The 25656-nt window shown below is 39.1% G+C and overlaps 1 protein-coding gene across 1 annotated transcript in view; it reads left to right on the forward strand.

Annotated features, from left to right (window-relative positions):
- The window catches only part of LOC127207716 (sodium channel protein type 1 subunit alpha), a 278089-nt gene that overhangs the window by 81458 nt on the left and 170975 nt on the right, over positions 1–25656 (forward strand). The gene's annotated exons all lie outside the window — the stretch shown is intronic.

A 25656-nucleotide genomic window follows, 5' to 3' on the forward strand; every position in this document is an offset into this window, starting at 1 on the left:
AAAGCTTAAAACAAGCTTGCACATTTTTCCTGTTGGTTAGTGTTTACACCAACTATAAAATGTCAACCAATGGAAGCTACTAGTCACATAATTATTTTGCCTGTTGACATAGAATGGTGACTACCCAGATAATATAAATTAGCATTAAATAGAAGAAAGCATCTGTGAACACAAACCCATGCACATAATTTGGATGAAAACAGGAGAATATCATTTCACTGTTTTGTCTGTTCTCACTGTGTAAAAAGTATAAAAAAAAAATCTTTGGGCTATTTGTAAATTCAAATTGTCACAATTTATAATCATAAATGTTTAGTGATAGTTTGTTGAATTTTGATAGTTTCGTAAAAGACTAGAAAATAAATGCATATGGGCTGCTTTATTTACATATGCATTTATTTTTAGCATCCCATACTAGCAAATTCTTCAAATGCTAGTGGAAGTAATGAAAGGGGGGCAGCTAAGTAAGGATGGTCAGTAATTGATCTAGAGTTATACTTTGTGTTTGGAGCCATTAATTTTTATATGTTTCCACTATGTTATTAGTTTTCTGAGGAAAACAATAAAAAAATGTTCCCAGAAAATTGAGTAAGTAGCCATAAATAGATGAATGCTGTTTACAAAATCTGCAGACCACGAATGCTCAAAGTGTTTGAGTTTGTCAAAAATTACATTGTAGTTATACTTGAGGCTTAAAAATTGTTAAATAGAAACTAAAATAAAAGGCATCAACAATAAACTTATATTGTGTTTATTTCGTTGTTCACTAGAAATAGCACTTTTAGGGGTAAATTCGTTTTTTTGTTTTGTTTTGTTTTCTTTTCTTTTTCCTCTCCCTCTCTGTCTTTGCAACAAAGTATCTTGTGTAAAGGACTGTTAGATGCAAAAGTTACGAAAGCAAAGTCTGGAGTACCAAAGTAATTCGTTCAAGTAAAGCAAAGTCTGGAGTACCAAAGTAATTGGTTCAAGTCCGCAGCCAGACTGTAGAGTAGTAAATTGAGAGAGGAAGACACTAAAGGCAAACATTTAGCCGCAGACTAACGTATGTTTGATCTTCTTTTTGTCCTAACATCGGGAAACTGCATAGTATACATGACAGGTAATTGTGTGTGTGCGGGCTCTATATGGCTTCCAAATAAATCATAACCCTTTGAATTTCCTGGATACATTATTGCACCTATACGGACCTTAGTTTCTAGCTGAAAATATGAAAGGGCCATATGGTATGACACATGTTAGGAAGGGTAAGATTGAAAAATTCATGTGAAGTAATTAGAGCCATTCTTGGCAGTGCAGAATCAAAAACTGGTCTCAATAGTGGTACTAGAGCTTCACTGAATGTGCTACCTAGTATTCTAGCAGTCCAGGCTACATGTATGCTGTGCAGAACCACTATGCAGCCCACATACTTGCTCAATAGCAACAATATTCCATGTTTCACAGGGGTATGTATAAGTATATTCCCAGAATGGTTTCATGCTTTCTACTGTAAAGAATGACTATTTAGTGAGGTGCTGTTTACACAAATATTTCAAGTTCTGGACACTTTATGATTTGTGAATTGAACCAATATTTTAAGATTGGAAAACATAGACATTTATAAAACTTTACATCATTCTCAAAATGTAGATATTTGCAGTAACATTTAGCTATATAATTAATAAAAACCACTGTATTTTATATTAGCTGTGAGCATCCAGTATTTTTGATAATCTTCATGTAATACACAGTAAAATAATAGCTGTTATTATTTCAATCTTAGAAACAACATAATAAGATGGAAAATAATTTCACAATACTCATAGGTACCTCTGTACTGATGATAACATTTGCCATAGTCTCTCTGTAAAATAATATTATATTCATTGAATGATTTTATAATCTCTCCAACATGGCTGACTGGCATGGAGAGAAAATTCCTTTTGCAAAAAAGCTCAAATCTTCCATGCTGTAAATCGCACTAATCCATAATGCACAGATGCTGAACCCACCACGGTCCCTCTCATGGGAGGTAGAGCAAAAGGAAATTCCGCTGAGACAGCACCTTCTGAGCGCAACAGAGGAATAATTAATTCATAGTTCTGTGCAAGCAAGAAGGCAAACATCTTCACTTAACTTCGTTCTCTCTCACTCTGAGAGTTGTTCTTCCAGTAGTGATTGACCAGTCTGGGGAAAGCTAATTTGAAAGATTTGAGTAACATCTGTAATGTTCATCCTGTGTTCAAGCTGGATGATCAGAGATTCCTATATCAGAGAAATCTAGAACTGGGCAAAAAATACCTCATTTGTTCCACTTGCTAAGATGTCCTAAATTGTATTGTATTCTTATAGAAACAGAATATCTTTAGAGTTATATTCCTCTTATCAAAATATAATTCTCTAAAATGCCATTACAAATCATTTCTACTTCAGTAAAATATAAAATATATAATTTATTAAAATATATCTTATTAAAATTAAGAACATTCTTCAATTAAACTGCAATTTTTTCCAAATGCTTCTAAACTTAACCTATGTTTCTGTATGTTGGCTTAACAAAAACATTCTTTTACTTGTGGTTTTTTGTAAATCCTAAGATATATTTTCTTCATTTTTAAGTATATTTCTCATTACTCTATCCACTAATAAACTTTAATATTTGATTTTTCCAGCACTTGAGAATGGGAAGTATTTATATGAGAGTTTTGTCTTGCTAATATATGAAGTTTGAGACAACTGTAGCTCAGGAACTTCACTCTAAGGAAGCAAGCTTAATATCCTTAGTTTTGATGACCTTACACTTTGCCTCCTAACCTCCCTGTCCCCTCCCACCCTCCCTGCTTAGACCTTTAATCCTTAGTCTTATTCCCTTTTCTTTCTTTTCACAAATGTTCTACTCTATCCTTTTTACAAATTGGCTTGTGAGGTAATGGGCTGCCATATGACTGTTCATATCTTTTTAATTTCTCTCCATGATTGAACAGGTGTTGATTCCATAGGACATGGGTCATTATTTGAAAGGAATACAAGGTGCAAGGCATGGTGTATCATCCCTATGAGGTATTTATCAAGTAGACAACAGAGGTCTCCAAAACAACACAGGCTACTGCCATCAGCTTCTATTGCCCACTATAACTACATGGTAAGATCGTATGGCTGAAGACACTAAACAATTTGGATTCTGGAAACAGAGAAATCAATCTCAAACCAACCAGAAAACTTCCTCTCTGCTGGCTAGTGTTGGCCCTGCTTTCATAATACTATAAAGTCCTGTGCTGGATGCTGGTAAAGAAAATAGATGGTTTCACCCAGTGCTGGGCAATGCATACTGTAAAGCCAACTGTATTGGTTAGTTTTATGTCAGCTTAACACAAGCTAGTCATTTGGGAAGACAAATTCTCAACTGAGAAGACACCGTCATAAGACCAGCCTGTAGGCAAGTCTATAGGGCATTTTCTTAATAAGTGATTAATATGAGAGGGCCCAGCCTCTTATAGGTGGTGCCACCCATTGGCAGGTAGACAAAATGTGCCTAGTGTCAGTAGTGGCACCCCTGATAGAGTAACTAACTGCCTTCTACTCGCTTTGAAGCCTGCTCCACCTGAGACAATCGTAAACCTAGTAATACTCGTCAAAAGCCTGCAGCTGCGGAGGTCACAGACCCCAGAATATAATGTATTCCTGTTGTTTTATTAAATGGCTTGCTAGCAAAAATGCCATCTAAATATTAATGTTTATGCACATCGACCTGGGTTGCTCTCAACCGTAGTCAGAACAGCTCCTTTTCTGTAGCAGGTTGCAGAGATATGTGATCAAAGGGCTGAGATAAGAGACTCAAGTGCTCCGCCCTTAACGGAACATCTCTGTCAACCACAGCACCACCATCATTACGGCTCATCATGGAGGACAAAGCAGAAGGAACACAAGGGCTGGAGGGTAGGGAGGAGCACTGGGATGCGTCCTCTGGGACATTAACATAGTTACTGCGGTCATTATCTCACACAGCTTATATAAGATCATGCCAGTCAGAATCTCAGCATAGATGCAGTAGATGGTAGGTATCCCACCCTATACAAGGAGCTAGTGGCAGTAGATAGTTGCTCTGGAAGGGAGAATAATTCCCTATGGACAATATGGTCAATGGTTATTTTCCTGTGCTCCAGTAGATGGCCTCACAGCTACGCAATATAATTATCTTGGCTGGGCTTAGTTAAGATGAGCAGTCAGAAATAAAAGGCATGAAATTGGCAAAAAGAGTGCTGGGAGTTGTGAAAGGAATTGTTGGGAGGATGGGGAAAAGTATGATCATATTCCATTGTGTACATGAATGAAATTCTCAAAAACAGTTTTAAAACAAAAGAGAGTGTGAATCTCCACGTAGAAAACATCGGTAATTATAGCTAATCCCTACCTGAAAAAGATGAGCAACCAAAGGAAGTAAATGTAAGCTGCTAACGTTGGGGTAATTTGTTATGAGACACTGATGACAAATACCCCCTCTTACATTTCAATGTGCTGGGTTGGTGCATCGAGACAGGTGAGCAAATGGCTACTAGAAAAGGTCCTTGTTTTGATTAAGCAAAATGGCTAATGGACTGTGGAAGTGAAAATAGGAAAGAGCCAAAGAAAGAAAGAGAAACTGAGATACATCACACACACACAAAGTAAAGCAGGCATCAGTCAGTTTTAGACATTTAAAGGGGATTTTCATCCCTGGCTACCAAGCTTTTCATATCTAGCCTTTAGTGCTTTCTGCTCTTGGCTTTGAGGCATCTCATCAATTTATAATCAGAAGCTAAAGAAAGCGGTTGATTTTAAGTGCTATTTTCTCCAAGCTAATAAGAATATGACATACACCTGACAGCTCATGTGTTTAACATGTAAGCCAAAGGGAATTGCAGCAACATTTCCCCAAATGTCACTCACGGGGCAAAAACATGTTTTCAAGTCAATACATGTCAGGAGGGATGTAAAGAATATTTAACCCTTCAAGCCCAAGTGGAGCATATTATATGATGTAAGAAGATGTAAGACTCTTGAGTCAGAAGCAAAGAATACCGTACTGCTTACAACAGAGGTAGCCAAGGTATTACTGTGTTTGTATTGGCTCCTGTTTAAGTTCAGAGTGTCACAGTAAAACACCAGATACTGCCTCGCTGAAAGAAAGGTGTAGGCTCAATTTTCTTAACCTGGGGTAACCAGAACCCAGAACCTCAGCAGGAGCTGGAGCCCCCGAAGCCTTCCCTCGAGTGGTTCTCTCTAGGAGCGTCTTGAAGTGCAGTTAGGAACGGCCAAATCTATCCCAAGTCTCAAAAAAAAAAAAAAAAAAAAAAAAAGCCCCGCCTCCAGTTCTGGCTCATTTATATATCTCCTCCCAGAGTCTGTTCACGGGATCTTTTCAGCTGGCAACAATTAAGCTCCTGCACAAGGTGGTTGTTCTTCTAGTGAATTAACCTCACCTGTTCTCTCACGAGACCGTTCCGATCCCACAGTTGGAAATCCTTCAGAAAGGATTTCGTTTCTAATAGTTCTTGGGGAAAAGAGTCTAAGATCAGGCTCCTGGCTAGCTTGGCAGTCAGGTTTATTTCTGCTCTGAGCTTTTGGGGCCTCCCTTCCCCTTTGGTCCTCATAGGAAAAGCAGCTATTACTGTTCTCTTCTTCTAATAAAGTAATGATAGTAATATCTACATAATGATCTTACCATATATATGTGTATGATATCACAGTAATGATGATAGCATATGCATGTATCTTACAGTTGACATTTTCTTCTTGGTGAGTGACATCACCACCCACCTGCATGTTTTTGTAATAACCCTCTTCCCTGCCTATCTATGATCCTTCACTAATATCTATTCATTTTACCTGACACTTGAAAAGTAAATCAACTGATTGATCCCAATTCCCAATGCCAACGCCTAAGCCATTTATCACCTCTCCCCCTTTAAAAACATAATACAATAACTTCTCAATTCCAACTCACACACTTACCACACTTTGAATCTTTTCTCAGGACACATAGCCAAAATGGTTTTTTTTCTCAATAATGTTATTAATGTGCTTCAAATTTTGTATCATTTCCCCTTTGAAACTCAGTAATGTTTCTCTCTTACTATTAGGATCAGTTCTAAAACTCTTTGTAATGCTTTTATGAAGTCTGTACTATTCTACCAACAAACCATGTTCCAACTGCAAGCCCTGCACCATACCTGCTTCCTTGGCCTTTATTTTGCCTATTTTATTCTCATATTCTATGCGGATCTATCTTAAAATATTTCCTTTAGATAACCTTGTCTTTACACAATAATATAATATGTGCCTATATCAACCTGGCAACAATCAGAGAGAGATTTTCCTTTGAATGTTGATATTTATTTGGAGATTGCAGTAAGGTTTATATGCCATGGTGTTGTGAATATACACACACAACTTTGAGGCCAAACAATTTTTTAAATGAAATCAGGAGGATTAAGTAAGAGGCCTTAGCTAGGAGGAATGATACATGTGGCACCACTGTGAGGATTACCAGAAAATTACTGAGCAAATATGTTTGCAAAAGATGCTTCTTGTATGTGGTCATGGTGAGCCCTCTATAAGACTGTGGTTATAGTCAAATAACAAATAATTATGTAATAGAGCTTTTCTTTCATTTCCTCATGCCTGCATTTATTTATTTTTATTTAAACTGACACAACAAATCCAGTTATGTCCTGACAACTTTCGTGCATAGACTGTTCATACAACACAGTCCTAGAAGAAGCTCTAACAGAAATATTTATGAGGATCTGACTTGCAGTACTTTTACAAAATGAGCAAACATAACTGTCATAATGGTAAAGACTAACTTTACAACTTTCTCCCAATATTTTAAGTATATGTAAAAAATAAAAACAAATAATATCAAATGCAATAATTCTACACTAAATAATTCTACATTAAAGGAAAAATAGCTCTCCGTGACGGTTCCTCACTAGTCAACACACTAATTTTTGAGTTAGTTAATTCTTTGTTGTACGGCGCCACCTGGTGGATTGTGCTGTGGTTGGTCACATCCCTTGTCTGTGACTAGTAAATGTGATAGACTGCTCTACTTCTCTAGACTCAGACAGCTTTTTCGTGAGAACAGAAATCATCTCCATTTGACAACAATTGCTCTAGGCTTAGTTTATCAATGAATGAATAATGAATGACCTTTTCTACCCTTGCTAATGATTATGTGCAATAATCAAAGAAGTGGGGTTACTTTTTAGAGATTTTTAAAAATACTCTCTTAAAAAGAGCTTCTCAAAAAATGTATTAGATTTGTAGTATTTCAAGTTTTTGAATCCTTAATGAATAAATAGGTACCTTGTTTTAGTACATACGGAAGTCTAAATATGTAGTTATATCTTCTTGTACTTTAGGTGTCAAAATGCAAGTTCATCAACTTTTCCCATATGCCGTTTATTCTACAGCATGGGGCTCCCCATTCTTTAAGTGACTTTCCTTATTCAAATATCTGAAAGATTTCTTCTTGGGAAGAAAGACAGCTATGGACATCACAGGGCCTCCTGTGACTTACCCAGTGTTCTAAGATAGAAACACTTTGTGTAGGCATTCATTGCAATATTTTATATGCTTCCACAAAAATAATCACATGAAACTTCTCTGGCTATCCTGACAATCTGTAGACTCGGTTGGCCTCAAACTCACAAAGATCTGACTTCTTCTGCCTCCTAAGTGCTGGCATTAAAGGTGAGTGGCACCACTGCCCTGTCAAGCTTTTTAGTCTTAATAGTAGCTTCTCACTCATAACTAAGTGATTTACATTCAGAGTTTTAGATGTACCAAGATAGGAAAGATGTTTTATTCAAGACTACCAAATACAAATAGCCAAAAGACTAAGAATGTAACATTTATATAATTCCTGATTATTTCATGGTTCTTCTTGCTGTAGGTAGTTTATTGTATATATGTGCAATAATATAAATGTATATGTAAGTGTATATGTAAAATTTTTAAATTAAAGCTATGAAATGAGATGGACGTATTAGATTTTGTAAAATTCTAGCCTTTTCTGGAATCTATGAGGACAAATGCAAGCACTGAGTTGTCAGCACCCCAAAGCAATACACCTGTCCTTAGTTGTCACCTCTGATTGAACTGAGGCACTAAAGATATAGAGAAAAGGCAGGGGTGATTGATGATTTGACTTAGCCCTTGGAAGTCCCTGAACAAACAGCAGAAGAAATAAAAACAATAGGAACAAAGACAAACAGCACAGACTCAGTGGCAGCTGGCAAAACAGAACCCCAATGCTGATGAACTTTACTTTAGATGTTGACCTCTTTAACAACAATACAACAACAAAAATTATGGAGTAGTTTATGAATGGTTTCACTACTGAAGGAAATGACCTCCACACCCAAGAAACATTAACTGCCAGTAGTTCTCATATTCACACAAAGATCAAAAGAAAAGCAAACAGCCAATGGTAATTCTTTCCCAGATAATCCCAGATTCTTTATACCCCAGATGATGTTTTAAATGTACTCAAAAGTCTATGTTTGGGTTACCAGATTAAAATATGTTTTCAATGCTTATTTAAAATGGGTTCTGCCAATGAAATGTAACTAGGTCGAAAACACTGAGGGAATATACAAAATTTATTACATGACTAAGGAGAGGCTCTTTGCCTAAGACTGATAATTTCAATAGAGTGACTCAGGAGAACATGAGCTGGTTAAAGAGATACAGTGTATTAAAAGTAGGTCAGCTAGGATTCTCTAATTTGAGAAATAGATAGGGGGGAAAAAAGCATGAGAAACACTGAGCAAGTGTTGAGCACAATCAACACCTAAGAGGATAAAGAGAAGGGGACAGAAGAGAATAGGCAGAAAAATTCTGGGGAAAAATTATGGATAGAAGCTCTTTAAATCTGATGAATATATCCAGAAGCTCAGAAATACATCAAATATTAGAGGGCCATCTAGAGTGTCATCATCAGGCTGCCAAAACTTGCACATAAAACTAAAAGCAGAAAGAGAGAAGGATTTGTCACACACAGGGACATCTGATAACACTATCAGCCTACTTACCACTAGACATCTTGAGGCCAGTAGTGGTGTCATATTCCTTTAATCCCAGCACTCAGGAGGCAGAGGCAGGCAGATCTCTGTGAGTCCAATACATGTTGGAGGACAGAAGACAAAAGAAGGATGTTTCAAAATGCCGGATGAATTTTCAGCTAGGGAATCTGTGCTCAGCAAAGTTACATGCAAAACATAAGCATGAAGTGGCTTTAAATATTTTTTTAAAAAGTGGTTTTTAAATATTTAAAAACTAAACGAGTTTGTGGCTGACATAGGTGTCTCCAAGATGAAAGGCAAGAGCACGCCATAATAACTTCAAACCATGTGAAGAAATAAGGATCTCTAGTAAAATGAATGGGGTGACTAATAAAGAACACAGATAAGGACATGATTGCTCATGCCTATAATCTCAGAGCTTGGAAGACAAAGGCAGGACTGGCACAAGTATGAAAATATTTACAAAGTTTCAGGACAGTTTAAGCTACAATCCTATGTGATTCAGCACATACACAGCTAAGACACAAAGCAAACAGGCTGAACAAAGACCTGCTTGGGCCTCAATCCTCATTAGCTATTATCCTGCTAGCAGCTTCTGGCTCTGATCTCACCCTACCCACCTACAGCGTATTGGCCTGATTCATCTAGGTCACAGAGCAGACACTCAGAGTAGAGAACTGTGCAGGCCACACCCCTCTTTTGCTTCTGTTTGCAACTTTGAGCTCTAATCTCTCTCCGCAGACTAGCAGCATACCCGCCTAGCCAACCAGGGCACAGAGAAGATAAGCAGAGCCCTGTTATATCAAGAAGGCCTGAAGCTGGATGGTGATGGTGCATGCCTTTAATCCCAGCACTCAGGAGGCAGAGGCAGGTGGATCACTGTGAGTTTGGGGCTAGCCTGGTCTACAACGTGGGTCCAGGTCAGCCAAAGCTACACAGAGAAACCCTGTCTTGAAAAACCAAAAATTAATTAATTAAATTAAAAAGAAGGTGTAGAACACACTAGCAGCTTTGGGCTCTGGTCCTCTTCAGCGCCCCCCCCCCCACCAGCTGCTTACCATCCTGACCTAACTGGGATATAGAACAGACAGACAGATCTGAGTCTGGTGCAGACCAAGACTCACATTTGCTGCCATCTCAAAAAGGTCTGTGGAACAGTTGAGCAGCTTCAACCTTGAATCTCTCACCACCCCCAGCTGATTATTGACCTAGCCCATCTGGAACACAGCAGATAGACCGAGTCCTACATTCTCTAAAAGGACTGTCCAGCACCTGAGCAACATTGGACTTGGAAATCTATCAAACCAATCCTCTTCTGCTGGACCAAACTGGGATACAGTCCGGGAACCCAACTGAGTTGAGCTAGGTGCAGCTTTTTACACCCACTGTCCAACATCTTGAGGAGGCCTCTAGGGAGGCCTAACAAACAGCCTCTGGCTTGGAGCTCTATTTATTGCTCCCAACCTTCCTGGCTAATGTGGGACACAAACAGTGACTTCATTGGAGGGGCCTCTAAGTCTGCTAACACTAAAGATAACCAGATGCCTAGACGACAGTGCAAGAAAATTAGCAACAAAACTCAGAGCCATATAATAACTCAGGAAACCAGTTATCCTAACACAGCAAGCCCTGGAGATATGAACACCCAGGAAGTGCAAAGAGAAGACTCTAAATCTAAGGTGATGAAAATGATAGAAGTTTTGAAAGAGGAAAATAAATCCCTCAAAGAAACACAGGAAAATAAACTTAAGCAGATGAAGAAATTGCATAACTCCTATAAAGAATTACAGGAAAATTCAATCAAACAGGAGAAAGAAATAAATAGGGAATTAGAAACACCAAGGAAACCACAAGCTGAGGCAATCTTCGAGTTGGAAAACAGAGGGAGGAGAACATGAATGATGGGCACAAGCCATGCTAACCAAATACAAGAGATGGAAGAGAGACTCTCAAGCGTGGAAGATACAATTGAAGTTATCAATACATCAATCAAAGAAAATGTTAAAAGTAATACATTCCTGACACAAAAAACCCAAAATATCTGAGACACTATGAAATAACAATTAAAAAAATAACAACCAAATCTAAGAATAATAGGAATAAAAAAAGACTCCAAGCTCCAAGGCCCAGAATACATTTTTAACAAAATCATAGAAGAAATCTTCCCCAACCTAAAGAAAGAAATGTCTATAAGCATACAAGAAGCCTAAAGAACTCCAAATAGATTAGACCAGAAAAGAAAATCCTCCTGCCACATAATAATAAAAACATTAAATGTACACAACAAAGAAAGAATATTAAAAACTACAAGAGAAAAAAGTCAAGTCAGATATAAAGGCAAACTCATCAGAATTATCTCCCATTCTTAGGTTTGGAGATAGGGGTTGAAAAGAAAAAGGAGTAATATAGAAGTATATAGGGAAGATAAAATGAAAAGTAGATTAGTGAGTCTACTCCTAAATTTTTTTTTAAAAATTTTTATATTTTATTAATTCATTCATATTACATATCAATAGTTATCCCATCCCTTGTACCTTCCCATTCCTCCCTCCCTCCTGCTTTCCCCCTACTCCCCTCCCCTATGACTGTGCCTGAAGGGGACCTCCTCCTCCTGTATATGCTCATAGGTATCAAGTCTCTTTTTGTTAGCCTGCTATCCTTCCTCTAAGTGCCACTAGGCCTCTCCATCAAGAGGACATGGGGCACCAGTCTACTCCTAAACTTAATACCTCAATTGTCACTAAGAAGGCTATTTCTAACTCATTGATATGGAATTTGTATATAGATCCAAAATAAGTTTAACTGTAGATACAGTTGTATAGAATGCAAATGTAAGATTATTTTTCACACTCTAATATGAGATATACTCATATAACTCAATTATAATGCAAGGGTTACTTACAATATTTTGAAAGTACTATTGCAGGCTGTTTAGAATAAATAAGTTATACAAGTTGATTGTTAGTTGATCAAATCATGGTCATGACAATTACTAGTCTACTTTCATCATAAGAATATATATCTTATGTGCAGCAGATAGATATGATTCTATAGAAAGATAAGGTAGGATAGTTAGATAAGGTCTTTAAAAACCTCAGAGACATGCAGAATATGGCATTTTAAAATATTTTTCTTATGTATAGAGCAGCTATGAACATGGTTGAGCATATGTCCCTGTTATGTGGTAGGGCATTTTCTGGGTATATTCCAAGGAGTGGGATGGCTGGGTCTTGAGGAAGCCCTATTCCCATTTTTCTGAGAAAGCGCCAGATAGCTTTCCAAAGTGGTTGTACTAGTTTGCATTCCCACCAGCAATGAGGGAGTGTTCCTCTCTCTCCACATCCTCGCCAACATGTGGTGTCATTTGAGTTTTTGATCTTAGCTAGAACATGGCAACAGCCTAAGTGTCCCTCAGTAGAAAAATGGACTAAGACACTGTGGTATATTTACACGATGGAATACTACTCAGCTATTAAAAACGAGGAATTCCCGAAATTTGTGGACAAATGGATTGATCTAGAAATTATCATAATGAGTGAGTTCACCCAGAAGCAAAAAGAGACAAACAGTATATACTCACTTATATCAAAACACTAGTCCAAGGGATACATACCATGAAAATCTTTACTTACCAAGAAAGTGGGTCAGAGGAGAGGATATCCGATTGAAACTTTAGGCGAGAGTAGCATGGAAGAAAGAGGAAATAGTAGGACCCACAGGGTCCTGGAAACCTACAAGAAGAACTTTATGACAGGCAGACCTGGATCCCGGGGTCCTCCTCAAACTAAGGCACCAGCTAAGGAGAATATAGGCAGTAAGCTTCGAACCCCTACCAAGACCTAGCCGATGAACATGATATTCTCCACCGTTGAATGGAGATGGAGATCTGACTCTCACACGAACTCTGGTGCCCCTTTTCTGATCATGTCCCCCAGATGGGGAGACCTGGTGGCACTCAGAGGAAGGATAGCTAGTTACCAAGAAGAGACTTGATATTCTGAGAGCATATATAGGGGGAGGAGGTCTCCCTCAGTCACAGACATAGGTGAGGGGAGAAGTGGAGAAATGGGAGGGAGGGAAGAATGGGAGGAAACAGGGGAAGGGCTAACAATCAAGATGTAATATGAATAAATTAATAAAAAAAGAAAAAAAGAAAAGAAAATATTTTTCTTATTTTAAAGATTCACTGACAATGAGAAGGTTAATTCCTGGCAACACCCAGCCTACCTTGAAGAGGATGATGAGCATCAAAGAACCTGCTTATGGAGATGGCATCAAATGTAGCAAATAAGCCACTGAGCAAAATGTCCTCGTTTCTACCACAGACAGAATTCTGCCTGAAAAAGGGCAAGCTTGGATGCAGGCAGAGTCGATGGCCAAACTCTGCCAAGACAGGGTAAGCAAGTCCTCAGTAGTTCCTGCCTCACAAATATGTCTGTCAGTTATATTGGACCAGAAGACTGAAAATGATGCTCCAATAATATGGAGAGTTTTGGATGACTATTCAGGTCGCAAACTTTGTCATCTTCTCATTTGGGAGGCTATTAACCTACACTCCCAGCATACTCAAGTAATCAAGTATATTCCTTCTCAAGTCTCTGATGGAGTTAAAGATCAGGTAGCTTAGTTTTACAATGAAACTTAGTTGTTTAGTTGTTTAGGGGTTAGGATGTTTTTAGCTCTAGATAGATGTTTTAATTGATATTGACAAGATGTGATGGAGATTGATTTACAGACCCAGATATGAATCCACACACATATGGTCACTTGATTTTTTTTACAAAAAAGCCAAATCCATTCAATGGAAAAAGGATAGCATCTTCAACAAATGGTGCTGGTCTAACTGGATGTCTATGTGTTTAAAAAAATGCAACTGGACCCATATTTGTCACCTTGCACAAAACTCAAATCCAAGTGGATGAAAGACCTCAACATAAAACCAGAGACACTAAGTCAGTTAGAAGAAAAAGTGGGGAAGAGCCTGGAACTCATTGGCACAGGAGACAACTTCCTGAACAGAACTCCAACAGCCCAGGCCTTAATGTCAACATTCAGAATTTTAGAATCACCAAGATAGGAAAGATGTTTTCTTCAAGGCTGTGAAATACAAATAGCCAAGACACTAAGAATGTAACATTTATATAATTCCTGATCATGTCATGGTTCTTCTTGCTATAGGTAGTTTATTGTATATATGTGTAATAATATAAATATATGTAAAAAAATAAGGTTTAATTAATAAAAAAGAAATAAAAAGTGAACAAATAATTAAAATTTAAAAAGTTATCAGGGTGTTATTCAAGCTCTATTGATATAAATTAAATTTCAGTGTCAATGCTCAAGTTAAACACTAAGAAAATAAATATAGTAAAATAAACTACATGAAGATTAAAATAGAATGATAAAAATATTTTACACAAAGAACTATGGATGAATAAAGACATTTAAAAGATCCAAGACATTAACAATAAGTAAATAAGAGAATGACCAACATACATATTGTCTTATCAATACATTGAGATAAAAATAATTTTCTCTTTTTAATTTTTTTCTCAGAGAAAATCAATAAGATATTATCATAATAATCATTATATTTGAAAAGGCTTCCAGACACTGAAAGATGTATTCAAGGATATGGAAATAAAAGGAAGTCTTGGGCAGAAAAGATGGCTTCAGGTGCTACAAGCATTTCTAGAGAACCAGAGTATGATTCCTAGCACGTACCTACATAGGTATCTCACAACCACCTTTGTCTCCAACTCCAGGAAATCCAATACCTGCTCTGGTCCCCATGGGCATTTGTACACATATCATTGAATCATACAGAAAAATACACATATACTTAAAGATAATAAAATAAGTCATTAAAGAAAAAAGAATTACAAAATATTATATGTAAGGCTATACATTTAGACAACTACTTTGATATATCTGTCAATACTAACACTGTATATAGATAGATGATATATAGATGATAGATGATAGATAGATAGATAGATAGATAGATAGATAGATAGATAGATTCTATAGCCATAGATTGTAATTATATATGAGTGTAGGTATATATACATACATATAAAATAGATGTTTATGGTTATCAAAAATCCTCTGCACAAATGTTCTAGATCCTTCATTAATAAGTACCAAACAAGAAACAAACAAATTTCTATTAACATCAGAAAAGCCTGCAACTTACAGAATGTTGGATATATTCAACAGCTTGCAAGAACTCACAAGCATAATGAGAGCACAAGTTGCAGTGAAGATTGCATATTGTACAAAGTAATTAACAATGCCTAATGGTAAGCAGATTACTTAGAGAAATATAAGTCAGCAGAGTGATAACTTTTGAGTAGTTACTGATGAAGGAGCACAAGGGAGAGCTTTGGAGTTCCTGAAAAGTTATGTATCTGCTTTGTGTGGTATGTGTTGGGGTGGCTTGCCTGAGACTGGCCACCATAGGCTCAGATATTTGAGTGCTTGCTAAGTGGCAAATGAAACTGTTTGACAGAATTACAAAGATTAGGAGGTGTGACCTTACTGAAGTAGATATGACCTTGTTGGAGGAAGTGTGCACTGAGGGTAAACTTTGAGGTTTCAAAAGCCCATGCCAGGCTCATTTTCTCTGTCTGTCTGTCTGTCTACCTGCCTGCCTGTCTCCTTTCTTCTTTATCTCTGTCTCTCTGTCTCTGTCTCTCTCTGTCTCTCTCTCTGTCTCTGTCTCTGTCTCTCTCTCTCCCTGTCTGCCTACAGATCAGCTTTCAACTACTGATGCAGCTCTATGCATGCTGCCATGCTCCCAACCGTGACGATAATTGAAAAAAATCTCTGAAACTGTAAGCAAGTATCCAATTAAATATTTTCTTTTTCACAACCATTATGTCTCTTCACAGCAATAGAACGGTGACTAAGACATGTACTTATTTGTTATCTGTCAGGGCAGTGGATTCTTATTATACCTTCATAAGATCCTAAGGGCAATAGCAACAAACACATCTCTAGGCAACTGAGAACAGCAAAACCCCTGGGCACAGCTGCAAGGTCACCTTACCTTGCTCTGAATTACTTCACCTTTGCTTTTGGTTCCTGGAAATCTTCAATTGCTTGAAAGTTGAGCCTTTCATGCAAAAGAATATTTATTAAATTTTATCCACAGATATTTTGCCCTCTCCCAAGATATCTGATTCTAGTTGCTGGATACTCGATGGTCACTAAATAATTTTCTGCCCAAGAATTTCCTGGAAGTCTGACTAACAGTCATAAAACGAAGACTATTACAGGAAAACGTGGGCTTTCAAGTTTTCTTTCTTTCTTCCTTCCTTCCTTCCTTTCTTTCTTTCTTTCTCTTTCTTTTTAATTTCTAAGGCCTCTCATGAGAAACTGAAAAAGGCTAAAATGAGGAAGGAAATAGAAAAGACTTAAGAAGACTCATTAAGACTAAGAATTACTCTGCCAAGACAGGGTAATCAAGTCCTCAATAGTTCCTGCCTTGCAAATATGTCTGTCAGATATACTGTGCCAGAAGGCTGAAGATGATGCTCCAACATTATAGAGAATTTTGTATGACTCTTCAGGCAGCAAACTGTCTCGGTCATTTCTTCATTTTAGAAGCTGCTAACCTGCACTTGATCTCCACCTAAGATGTTCTAAACATACAAACATTTTTATAGTTCAGCTAGAAAGCTTTTCCTTTGGAGGCCTTTCCTAGTCAACCTACTAATATTCCTAATAACTTTATCATTGAAATGCTTTATTTTCATCTCACCATTCACTTTTATATAAATGCAATGTACTTTGACTGGCATGACTCCAAGTTCTCTTATCAGAAATAAGTGTGGTGTTATGAGGTAGAGATTGGATATATCATAGCTAATTCCTTCTCAATATGGTGAAACAGCCACAAAATAATCAACATATGGCTGGATGGAATCTTAGTTAGAATTACTATTGCTATGATGAAACACCATGACAAAAGCCAGTTGAAGAGTATCTTAGTTAGAGTTTTATTTCTGTGAAGAGGCACCACCACCAAGGCAACTCTTATAAAGGAAAACATTTAATTGGGGCTGGCTTACAGTTTCAGAGGTTTAATCCATTATCATCACGGTGGGAAGCATGGCAGTATGAAGGCAGACATGGTGCTGGAGAAGGAGCTGAGAGTTCTCCATCTTGATCTGCAGTCAGCAGGAGACATGATGTGTCTCACACTGGCCATAGCTTGAGCATTTAAGACCTCAAAGGCTTGCCTCCACAGTGACACACTTCCTCTAAGAGGACCACAGCTCCTCCAAAAATGCCCTAACTCCTAATAATGTCCTTATGGCCAAGCATTCAAACACATGAGTCTATGAGGGCCAAACCTATTCAAACAACCACAGGAAGAAAAGGGTTTATTTCAATGACACTTCCATAGAACTGTTTATCATTGAAGGATATCAGGACAGGAACTCAAACAGGGAGAGAACCTGGAGCCAATAGCCAACACAGAGGCCATGGAGAGGTGCTGCTTACTGGCTTGCTCCCATGACTTGCTCAGCCTGTTTTCGTTTTCATTTTCTTTTCCTTTCCTTTTTTTTTTTAATTGATGTTTTTATTTTTTTCACTTTACATCCAGAACACAGGCCCCTCCCCGCTCCTGGTCCTACCCTGCCATTCTTTCCTCCCTTTCCCTCTTTCCCTTCTCTTCAGAAAAGGGAAGGCCCCTATCTCTCGTACCAACCCATCAAGAAACAACAAGACACATCAGAACTAAGTGTATCCTCTTCCACTGAGGCCAGACAAGGCAGCCCAGCAAGGGGAAGGGATCCAAAGGCAGACAACAGCGTCCATGTCAGAGACAGTCCCAGCTCCACTTCTAGTGGACCCACAAGAAAACCAAGCTATCCATTAGTTACATATATGTCTGGGACCTAGATCCAGTCCATGCATGCTCTTTGGTTGCTGCTTCAGTCTCTGTGAGCCCCATGAACATGTGTTAGTTGACTCTGTTGATCTTCTTAATAGAATTCTTTTCCCCTCTGGGTCTTCCTATTCTTCCCTCAACTCTTCCACAAGACTCCCTGAGCTCTGCCTAATGCCTGGCTGTGGGTCTCAGCATCTGTTTTGCTCTGCTGCTCAGTGGAACCTCTCAGAGGAAAGTTATGCAAGGCTCCTTTCTGCAAGCATCGCAGAACACCATGAATAGTGTCAGGGGTTGGCTCTCTCCCATGGGTGGATCTCAGGTTGGGTCAGTCTTTGGTTGGATATTCCCTCCATCTCTATCACCAGACATCTTGTAGGCAGGGTAAATTTTGGGTCAAAGGTTTTGTGAGTGGGTTGGTATCTCCCTCCCTTCACTGGAAGTTCTGCCTGGTTGGAGGTGGCCACTTCAGTCTCCGTGTGCCCTTCTGCTAGGAATCTCAGCTACAATTACCCCCATGTCTTCCTAGGATCATACCCTGTGTCACAGATCTCCAGCTTGCCCCAGAGATGCCCACCCCCTTGATTTCTGTTCTCTCTCCCAGCCTTCTTGCCTTATATCCCCACTCTCCCTATCCTGCTTTTTTATAGAACCCAGACCCAGGAATAGCACCACCCACAATGGTCCAAACCTTCCCACATCAGTCATCAATTATGGAAATTCCCCACAAGCATGCCCACAGCCTGATCTTATGGAGGCTTCTTCTCAACTGAGGCTCCCTCCTCTCAAATGGCCTTAGTTTGCATCATGTTGTTATAAAACTACCCAGCACATATGGAGGTTTTAGAGCTGTGGACAAAAGCAGTTGGATATAACTGCTAAATCCTTCCTGAGTTGAACCCCAGACAAGGTTACACGTAGTTGTCTGTACACAATTCACAAATATACCTTTAGGACAAAAATTGTAGATGAACATGGTGTTGACAGAAAGCCCATGATGGCTTTCCTGTGCTTGTATTGATCATATCACCTATCTGGGCTTAGGCTTTGCTAATTTTGTTTAATCCATGAAGCAAAAGCAAATGGTTTCCAAAGCTAGATTTATCAGCAGGCAATCATAAGAGGAATGACTCTCATAGGCTATGCTGGTAAATGTCTGCTACACAGTTATCCTGGAGAATAAAGCTTCAATTTGTATACTTCTTTAAATAAATTTTTAGAGTACTAGTTGTCTAACCTGAGGCCTTCATCAGGTTCAGCAATTAAGCTCATGTTCTTTGAACATTTTTCCTAACTCTGTTTGTATAAATACACCATGGCCAATTGCAAGAAATCAACCCAAAGTTTGTGTGTGTGTTAGCCACTATCAGAAACTGGAAATAACTGTGGTAACTCACCCAAGAAAATGACTTGTGAAAAGGGAAAAACAAGAGTTTATGCTCAGATATCTCTGTCACTAAGGTCTTGTACCTTTTAGTGTAGCAGGGGCAGTAATCAAAAGAGGAAACAACAACAACAACAACAAAAGAATTTTGAAAAACAAAACAATATTTTAAAAAGCAAACATTATATTAACTGTTAAGCCACCTCTAGTTTTCCTTTTTTTTAAAGCTTTTAATTGAGTCTATATGAATTTCACATGGTGTACCCCAATCCCACTCATCTCCCTATCCCTTTGCATCTCCCCTCTTCTCTTGCAACCTCACCCCAGCCGAAAAACAAACAAACACATCATCATGGAAGCTGCAATGTGTCACAGTGTGTCCTACAATGTGCTCTTTTTGTCAATGTATCTTTATTTACACATGTTCGTTGCAATGGGTCACTGGTCTGGTTTGAGGCCTCTGACTTCTTCTACACTATCAATACTGAATTCTCTCCAGGAATCCTCTCCTATATCCTGTTGTTGCTCTATGTCATGGAGATCACCTAGCTTTGGATCTGCAAGACTGGCCCCTTCACACACTCTAGCAGTTCATATGTGAGGTGGATGTTGAGGTGGGTCAACTGAAAGCCCTAGATCTGGGTCTGGGTAGTATCTGAGGTGGTCAGCCTGTCAGCTCTCCCACACCAACACCACCAGGGTGAGTGCTCCATCACTGCCCCATCTAATTCACCCAATGCAGCAGCTGGCAAAGGGCAAAGCCAAATCTCTCATGTTCACCATCTCTGGCTGGCTCATACGTGCCCACCACACCTGGGCCAGCTCTACTGTGCTTTCCAGGTGAGGTGCTGCCTGCTCTTCTGAGTGATGCAGCTCTCTAACTCCTAGTCTCATGCTCTCTATGGCAGCTCTTCAAAGATGCCCAGGTGAAGGGTGAGACCAACTTTGCACAGCTCTCAGACATCAACATGGCTACCAGGCAGCCCACAATAGGGATGTCCATAGGACCTTTGATGATAACAGAACCCCCACTGCCACAGAGCCAAGGACCCAGACAAGACCTTCAGCGGAAGTATGGCCAGGACCTCACCATGGCCTCAGGTGGCATCTCTGGCTACTCACATCAGGCTGCTCCTCACTACCTGTGAGTCTCCATATCCATCTCCCTTCTTTGGGCATACACGGTTCTGCGTCTCTTTTTCTCCCATTTCTCTACCGCTTACTTGCTCATCATCATAGTGTTCAGGGTCTCTGGGTGTCTGGGGTTATCGCAGGAGTGCTATGCCCCACCCATGCTGAGTGGCACGGGTCTGGATTGTCTCAGGCTTGCTCTGCCTGCCCAGGCCACATGACGCTGGATGAGGGTTAATCTGCCTCTTAATATCACGACAATTTTCTAAACATTCTGTCTTCCTCAGAGATTGTGCATAATTTATTCCCATCTGTGGGAGCATATGAATTGTTGGAATGAAATCCTTAAAATAGAAACTCGGAGAAAAATATACCAAAAGAAAATCTTGGAAGTGCTCTGTGTACTCTGTTATTCCCATTCCTTGCTAGCTTCCATTTATAAAACCCATCTACAATTTTAATGCCTTAGACATCAAGGAGTCCAGACTAAAGAAAATTATTAAGGAAAAATAACTGAAGGTGATCCTCCTGCGATGTTGACTATAATAACCAGAGGACATCATCCTCTGTCTGCCCTTTGTCCCTAAGTACAGATTAGTATGGAGAGTAAATAAAGAAACTGGGAGATAGGCAGGGAAATTTAAAGTCGCCGAAAATTGGCTACGATGGGTATAGTGACATTGGTGCTTAGACATGCTACTCAAAGGGGGAAACTACATTATTTCCTGTTCCAAAATATATTCCTAGACTTCCTTCTTGTAGGAAAATTCCAATTAAGGAATGTTAAAGGAAGACCTTGCAGCTGAGGCCCCCCAACACTTGGGAAGTGGGGGGGCCTCATAAGTTTTCCCGTCATCCGAGGTAACCAAAGATATTACCGGCTACCTCCTCTTCTAGAACTCGACTCCCACAAACAGAAGCAATCAATTGTGTCTGTACATCCCCAACAGTCAGTTGTTAATTGTCCAATATCATAACAGTATATCAGCCTCAATGCACGAGTAATAGATTACCGCTCTTTAGGCAATAAGTCAGTACAGAAAGAAATCATGGTTCTAGTGTGACGCATGAGCTTCAAAATGCTTTGTCCAATGTCTCCATCTGCTGGCAGCAGAGGAAAACCACTCAAGACATGAGCTTCCTGGGGAGGCTTCAGACTTAACCAGTAACTTGTGTTATTCAACTACCATTCTTTTTCTGTTTAACTACAGTTTTTCCTCGTTCACGTCATTTGAGTAAGTTCATTACTGGTAAATCTAGTTTCTGATACTGTGTAATAAATTATATTTGATCTGGGAGGAAAATGAAGTCAGTTTTCACATTACATACAGAAAACAATATAACATGTCACAAAAAGAGTACAGTTGCTTTCACATTGTTAGACAAGGCTAATGTCTTTTTTTTCCCTTGGAAATGTTATTTGTTATCCAATTCTGTCACCTCGTGCTCCTAATTCTGCCATGGGTACAATTACTGTTTTGTCCCCTGTATTTCCCTTGTCACTCTCCCCACTCCTATGTCTTTTCACTCTTCCCAGGACCCACAGGTACTTTGGTGCTGCTGCCCCTGAAACTGTAAGCACACTTGCTTTACTCCCAGCTTTTTAGACTTTCTTCCAAACTTTCATTCTCACGGGGGAGACGTTTTATGGAATTTTTGATAAAATAGAAATGAAAACTTATGGGAAGCTGCCATGATTGGATAATTAAGCTTACTGTCTAGAAATGAGAAGGGGAGTCCCCCAGTATACTAGGACCTAGTAAGTATTTTAGAACTTTTGAGGCTTATATACCTTGCAATGATAAATCTGAACACATTATGAACAAAGGGAACATCTCTCAGCAAAATAGAGGCAACATAGAGTAAGACCATGGCTAGCATCATCTCCAAAGAAGGAAGTTGGAGCATCTCCTCTAAACGTTATCTGACAAGCACACCAGGAGCTAGAATTGGACAAGCATGCTGACTATCACCACTCGTTTCTACTGAACATGAAACTAGGAGTCCAATTGAGAACAATTAGTCAAGAGACTGAATCAAAAGCCACCAGCATTAGAAATGGCCAAGAAAAGGAATTTTAATGGAACACTGTTTTTCACAACTAGTGTAAATGAAATTGCAAGCAGCATGTCGGCTACTATGGTGACTTTCTCTGAAATCCACAGAGGAATCAGTCACTGGTAGCCCATTCTGTATGAGCTCAGCACAATAAAACACATTTGAGGATCTAAATAACATCATTATGCCATTCAATGTTAGTTTGACTTCTATATTCATTGTCAACATCCCAGCCAAGGTTCTCATTTGTAGGAACCAGACCCGACTGGGCTGCCTCCTGGTCTTGCTGTTTCTAGCAGCTTCTGTGTCTGTGTTTATGTTGGTTAGCTAGTCCTGTTTACTGCTCTGAGAATGCACTCTTCCCCTCCTCTGAACTTTTCCTCCTGTGCGCAATCACCTCTTAAGGGATTTCACCTGCGAGTGGCATTCCTGTTTTGCTGCCTATAAGAAGGCTCTTTGAACACTGAATAAAGGTTGTTGAAACCGCTGTTGCTGCTGCCGCTGCCGCTGCTCTCTTAGCATGAAGGACCCGCTGTGTGTGTGTGTGTGTGTGTGTGTGTGTGTGTGAGAGAGAGAGAGAGAGAGAGAGAGAGAGAGAGAAATCTGCAGTCCCTTGCCCCTGACTCGGTACCGCGGTGGAGTTTCCTCACAGTTGGGTTACATCAAGACATTCCTATTTTCAATGTATTGTACATAATGTTCCCAAATCAATCTCTGTTATACCGAGTATGAGTATGGATGGTACTAACTGAAGATATTTAATTTGTTTCTATTTCAAACAGGGTTAATCCAGGCTGATTATTGTGGTACTATTGGCTTATAAACTAACTTCAGCTGGCCTTACCACTTCAGTCCTCCACAACTCCCCCAATTCAAGCCAGTGGTCTTGGTTGGTCCTGCGACCCTGTATGCCTCTCTGTGTCTGCACTTTGGCTGTGCTATATCACCAGTACCTTGTCGTTCTTGACACCTTTCCCACTGTCGATCCAAGCCTTCCCAGTAATTTGAGTACAACCTTTGGGGACTGTAATGAGGAGAAGCATGGTGTGCAGCCAGGACACGCTGCTTAGAAGGGCACTTTTCCACCACGAGAGAAGCTACTTGGAAGGCATGGCCAAGAGGATACTTATAGATCAATACCACAGAAAACAGACACTTCTCAAATTGCACAAAAGTGGGAGAAACAAAACCTCCGAGATTTGATCAAAAGAGGCATTCAGTCAGGTGATCTGAGCAAACGAAAAGTCAAGAAACCAATCTGAGAGTGAATCAGGGAATATGGCAGCATCTGTGCTTCAGAGTCCTGTTAATTACTGTGACAGTGTGTCCTCTACTACTGTCCTCTTCTTGTAGTAAAGCATGCTTGGCAGGATAGGGGGACATCAACTGCATGCCTTGTCTTTCTTGACTTGGTTCAATATAATGTGCTCCAGGATCTCCTCAGAATGGCTCAGCACATGGACATCGCCATATCTGTATCCCTTGATTTGGCAATGATCCAGGTAGTAGCCATATGAAGTATTTGCCTCATAGTTTTACTCTAACTCAGCCTCTATGCTTTTACTTAGCTATTTGTAGTTATGTCTAATGTGCCATTTTTGAGTCTGACATTAAAATGTTCTTTACTCTACAGATTATAATATTTAATTATGTCAACCTCTGAATCTGACACAAAAATTATTTTCTTTGTAGCCATATAAACACTTGTACCATGAACAGAAATTGGTGTATTGCTCTATTTTTTATTTTTAATTTGGCCTAAAATATAAGATAGTATCGAGTTTTGTTTTTTGGTTGTTGTTGTTGTTGTTGTTTTGGTGGGGAAGGACAGTCCCTGAAAGTGTCCTCACTCCAAAAAGTAGTTTTAGAAAAAAATGCTTATAGGATTCAATTTAAATACTGAATTCTACTTAAGAAAATGATGTCTCTCGATTAAATTTATCCAGCGATAGGCTGGAGAGATGGATCAGTGGGTAAGAGCACTAACTATTCTCCCAGAGGACCCAGGTTCAATTCCAAGCATGCATGGGGTGGCTTGTAATTGTCTGTAACTCCAATTCCAAGAGATCAGATGCCCATTTTTATTTCCACAAGCACCAGGCGTGCACATGGTATATGGACATACATGCATATAAAATACTAATTCCCATAAAATTAAATTAAATTCAAATTTAAAATATTCAGTGGCAAGCATTAGAAATCAACACTCATGGGCATGTAGCTAAGTTAGTTTGCTTCCAGGACTGCCCCCAACACCACTCAGACATATTTTGAGGCCACATTTAAAAGCCTGTCTCCTCCACAATGATATGAATTTTGTGTGAAGAGGAATTTCACAGTGGAAGAAACAAAAGACAAATGAACAAAACACGGCCATGTGTACCTGAGTCCAACATGTAATGTCCAACATTTTCTAAACTGAGACATTAGTGTGACATAGGCATGACTTTTAAAATGAGCTCTGTGCTGAAGAAAGAAATTGAAGAAGATATCAGAATATGGAAAGATCTCCCATGCTCCTGCATAGGGAGAATCAACATAGTAAAAATGACCATCTTACTAAAAGCACTCTACAGATTCAATGCAATCCTTATCAAAATACCTACAAATTCTTTACAGACTTTTAAAGAGCAACTTTCAACTTCAAATGGAAAAACAAAAAAGCCAAGTAGCAAAACAATCCTGTACAATAACAGATCTTCTGGAGGAATCTCTATCATGGATCTTAAGCTGTAATGAACAGTAATAAAAGCTTCATGGTCCTAGCACAGAAATAGGCTGGTTGACCAATGGAATTGAACTGAAGGCCCAGAAATAATCCCACATACCTATTGACACCTGATTTTTGGCAAAGAATCCAAATCTATACAATGGAAAAAGATACCATATTCAATAAATGGTGCTGGTGTAACTGGATGGCTATATGTAGAAAAATGCAAATCGATCTATATTTACCACCCTGCATAAAACTAAAGTCCAAGTGAATTAAATACCTCAACATAAAACCAGACACACTAAATCTGTTAGAAGAAAAAGTGGGGAAGAGCCTTGAACTCATTGGCACAGGAGACAACTTCCTGAACAGACACCAATAGCTTAGGCACTAAGGTCAACAATTAATAAATGGGACATCATGA

This window comes from Acomys russatus, chromosome 24 (genome assembly GCF_903995435.1).
Source record: "Acomys russatus chromosome 24, mAcoRus1.1, whole genome shotgun sequence".
NCBI lineage: Eukaryota > Metazoa > Chordata > Mammalia > Rodentia > Muridae > Acomys > Acomys russatus.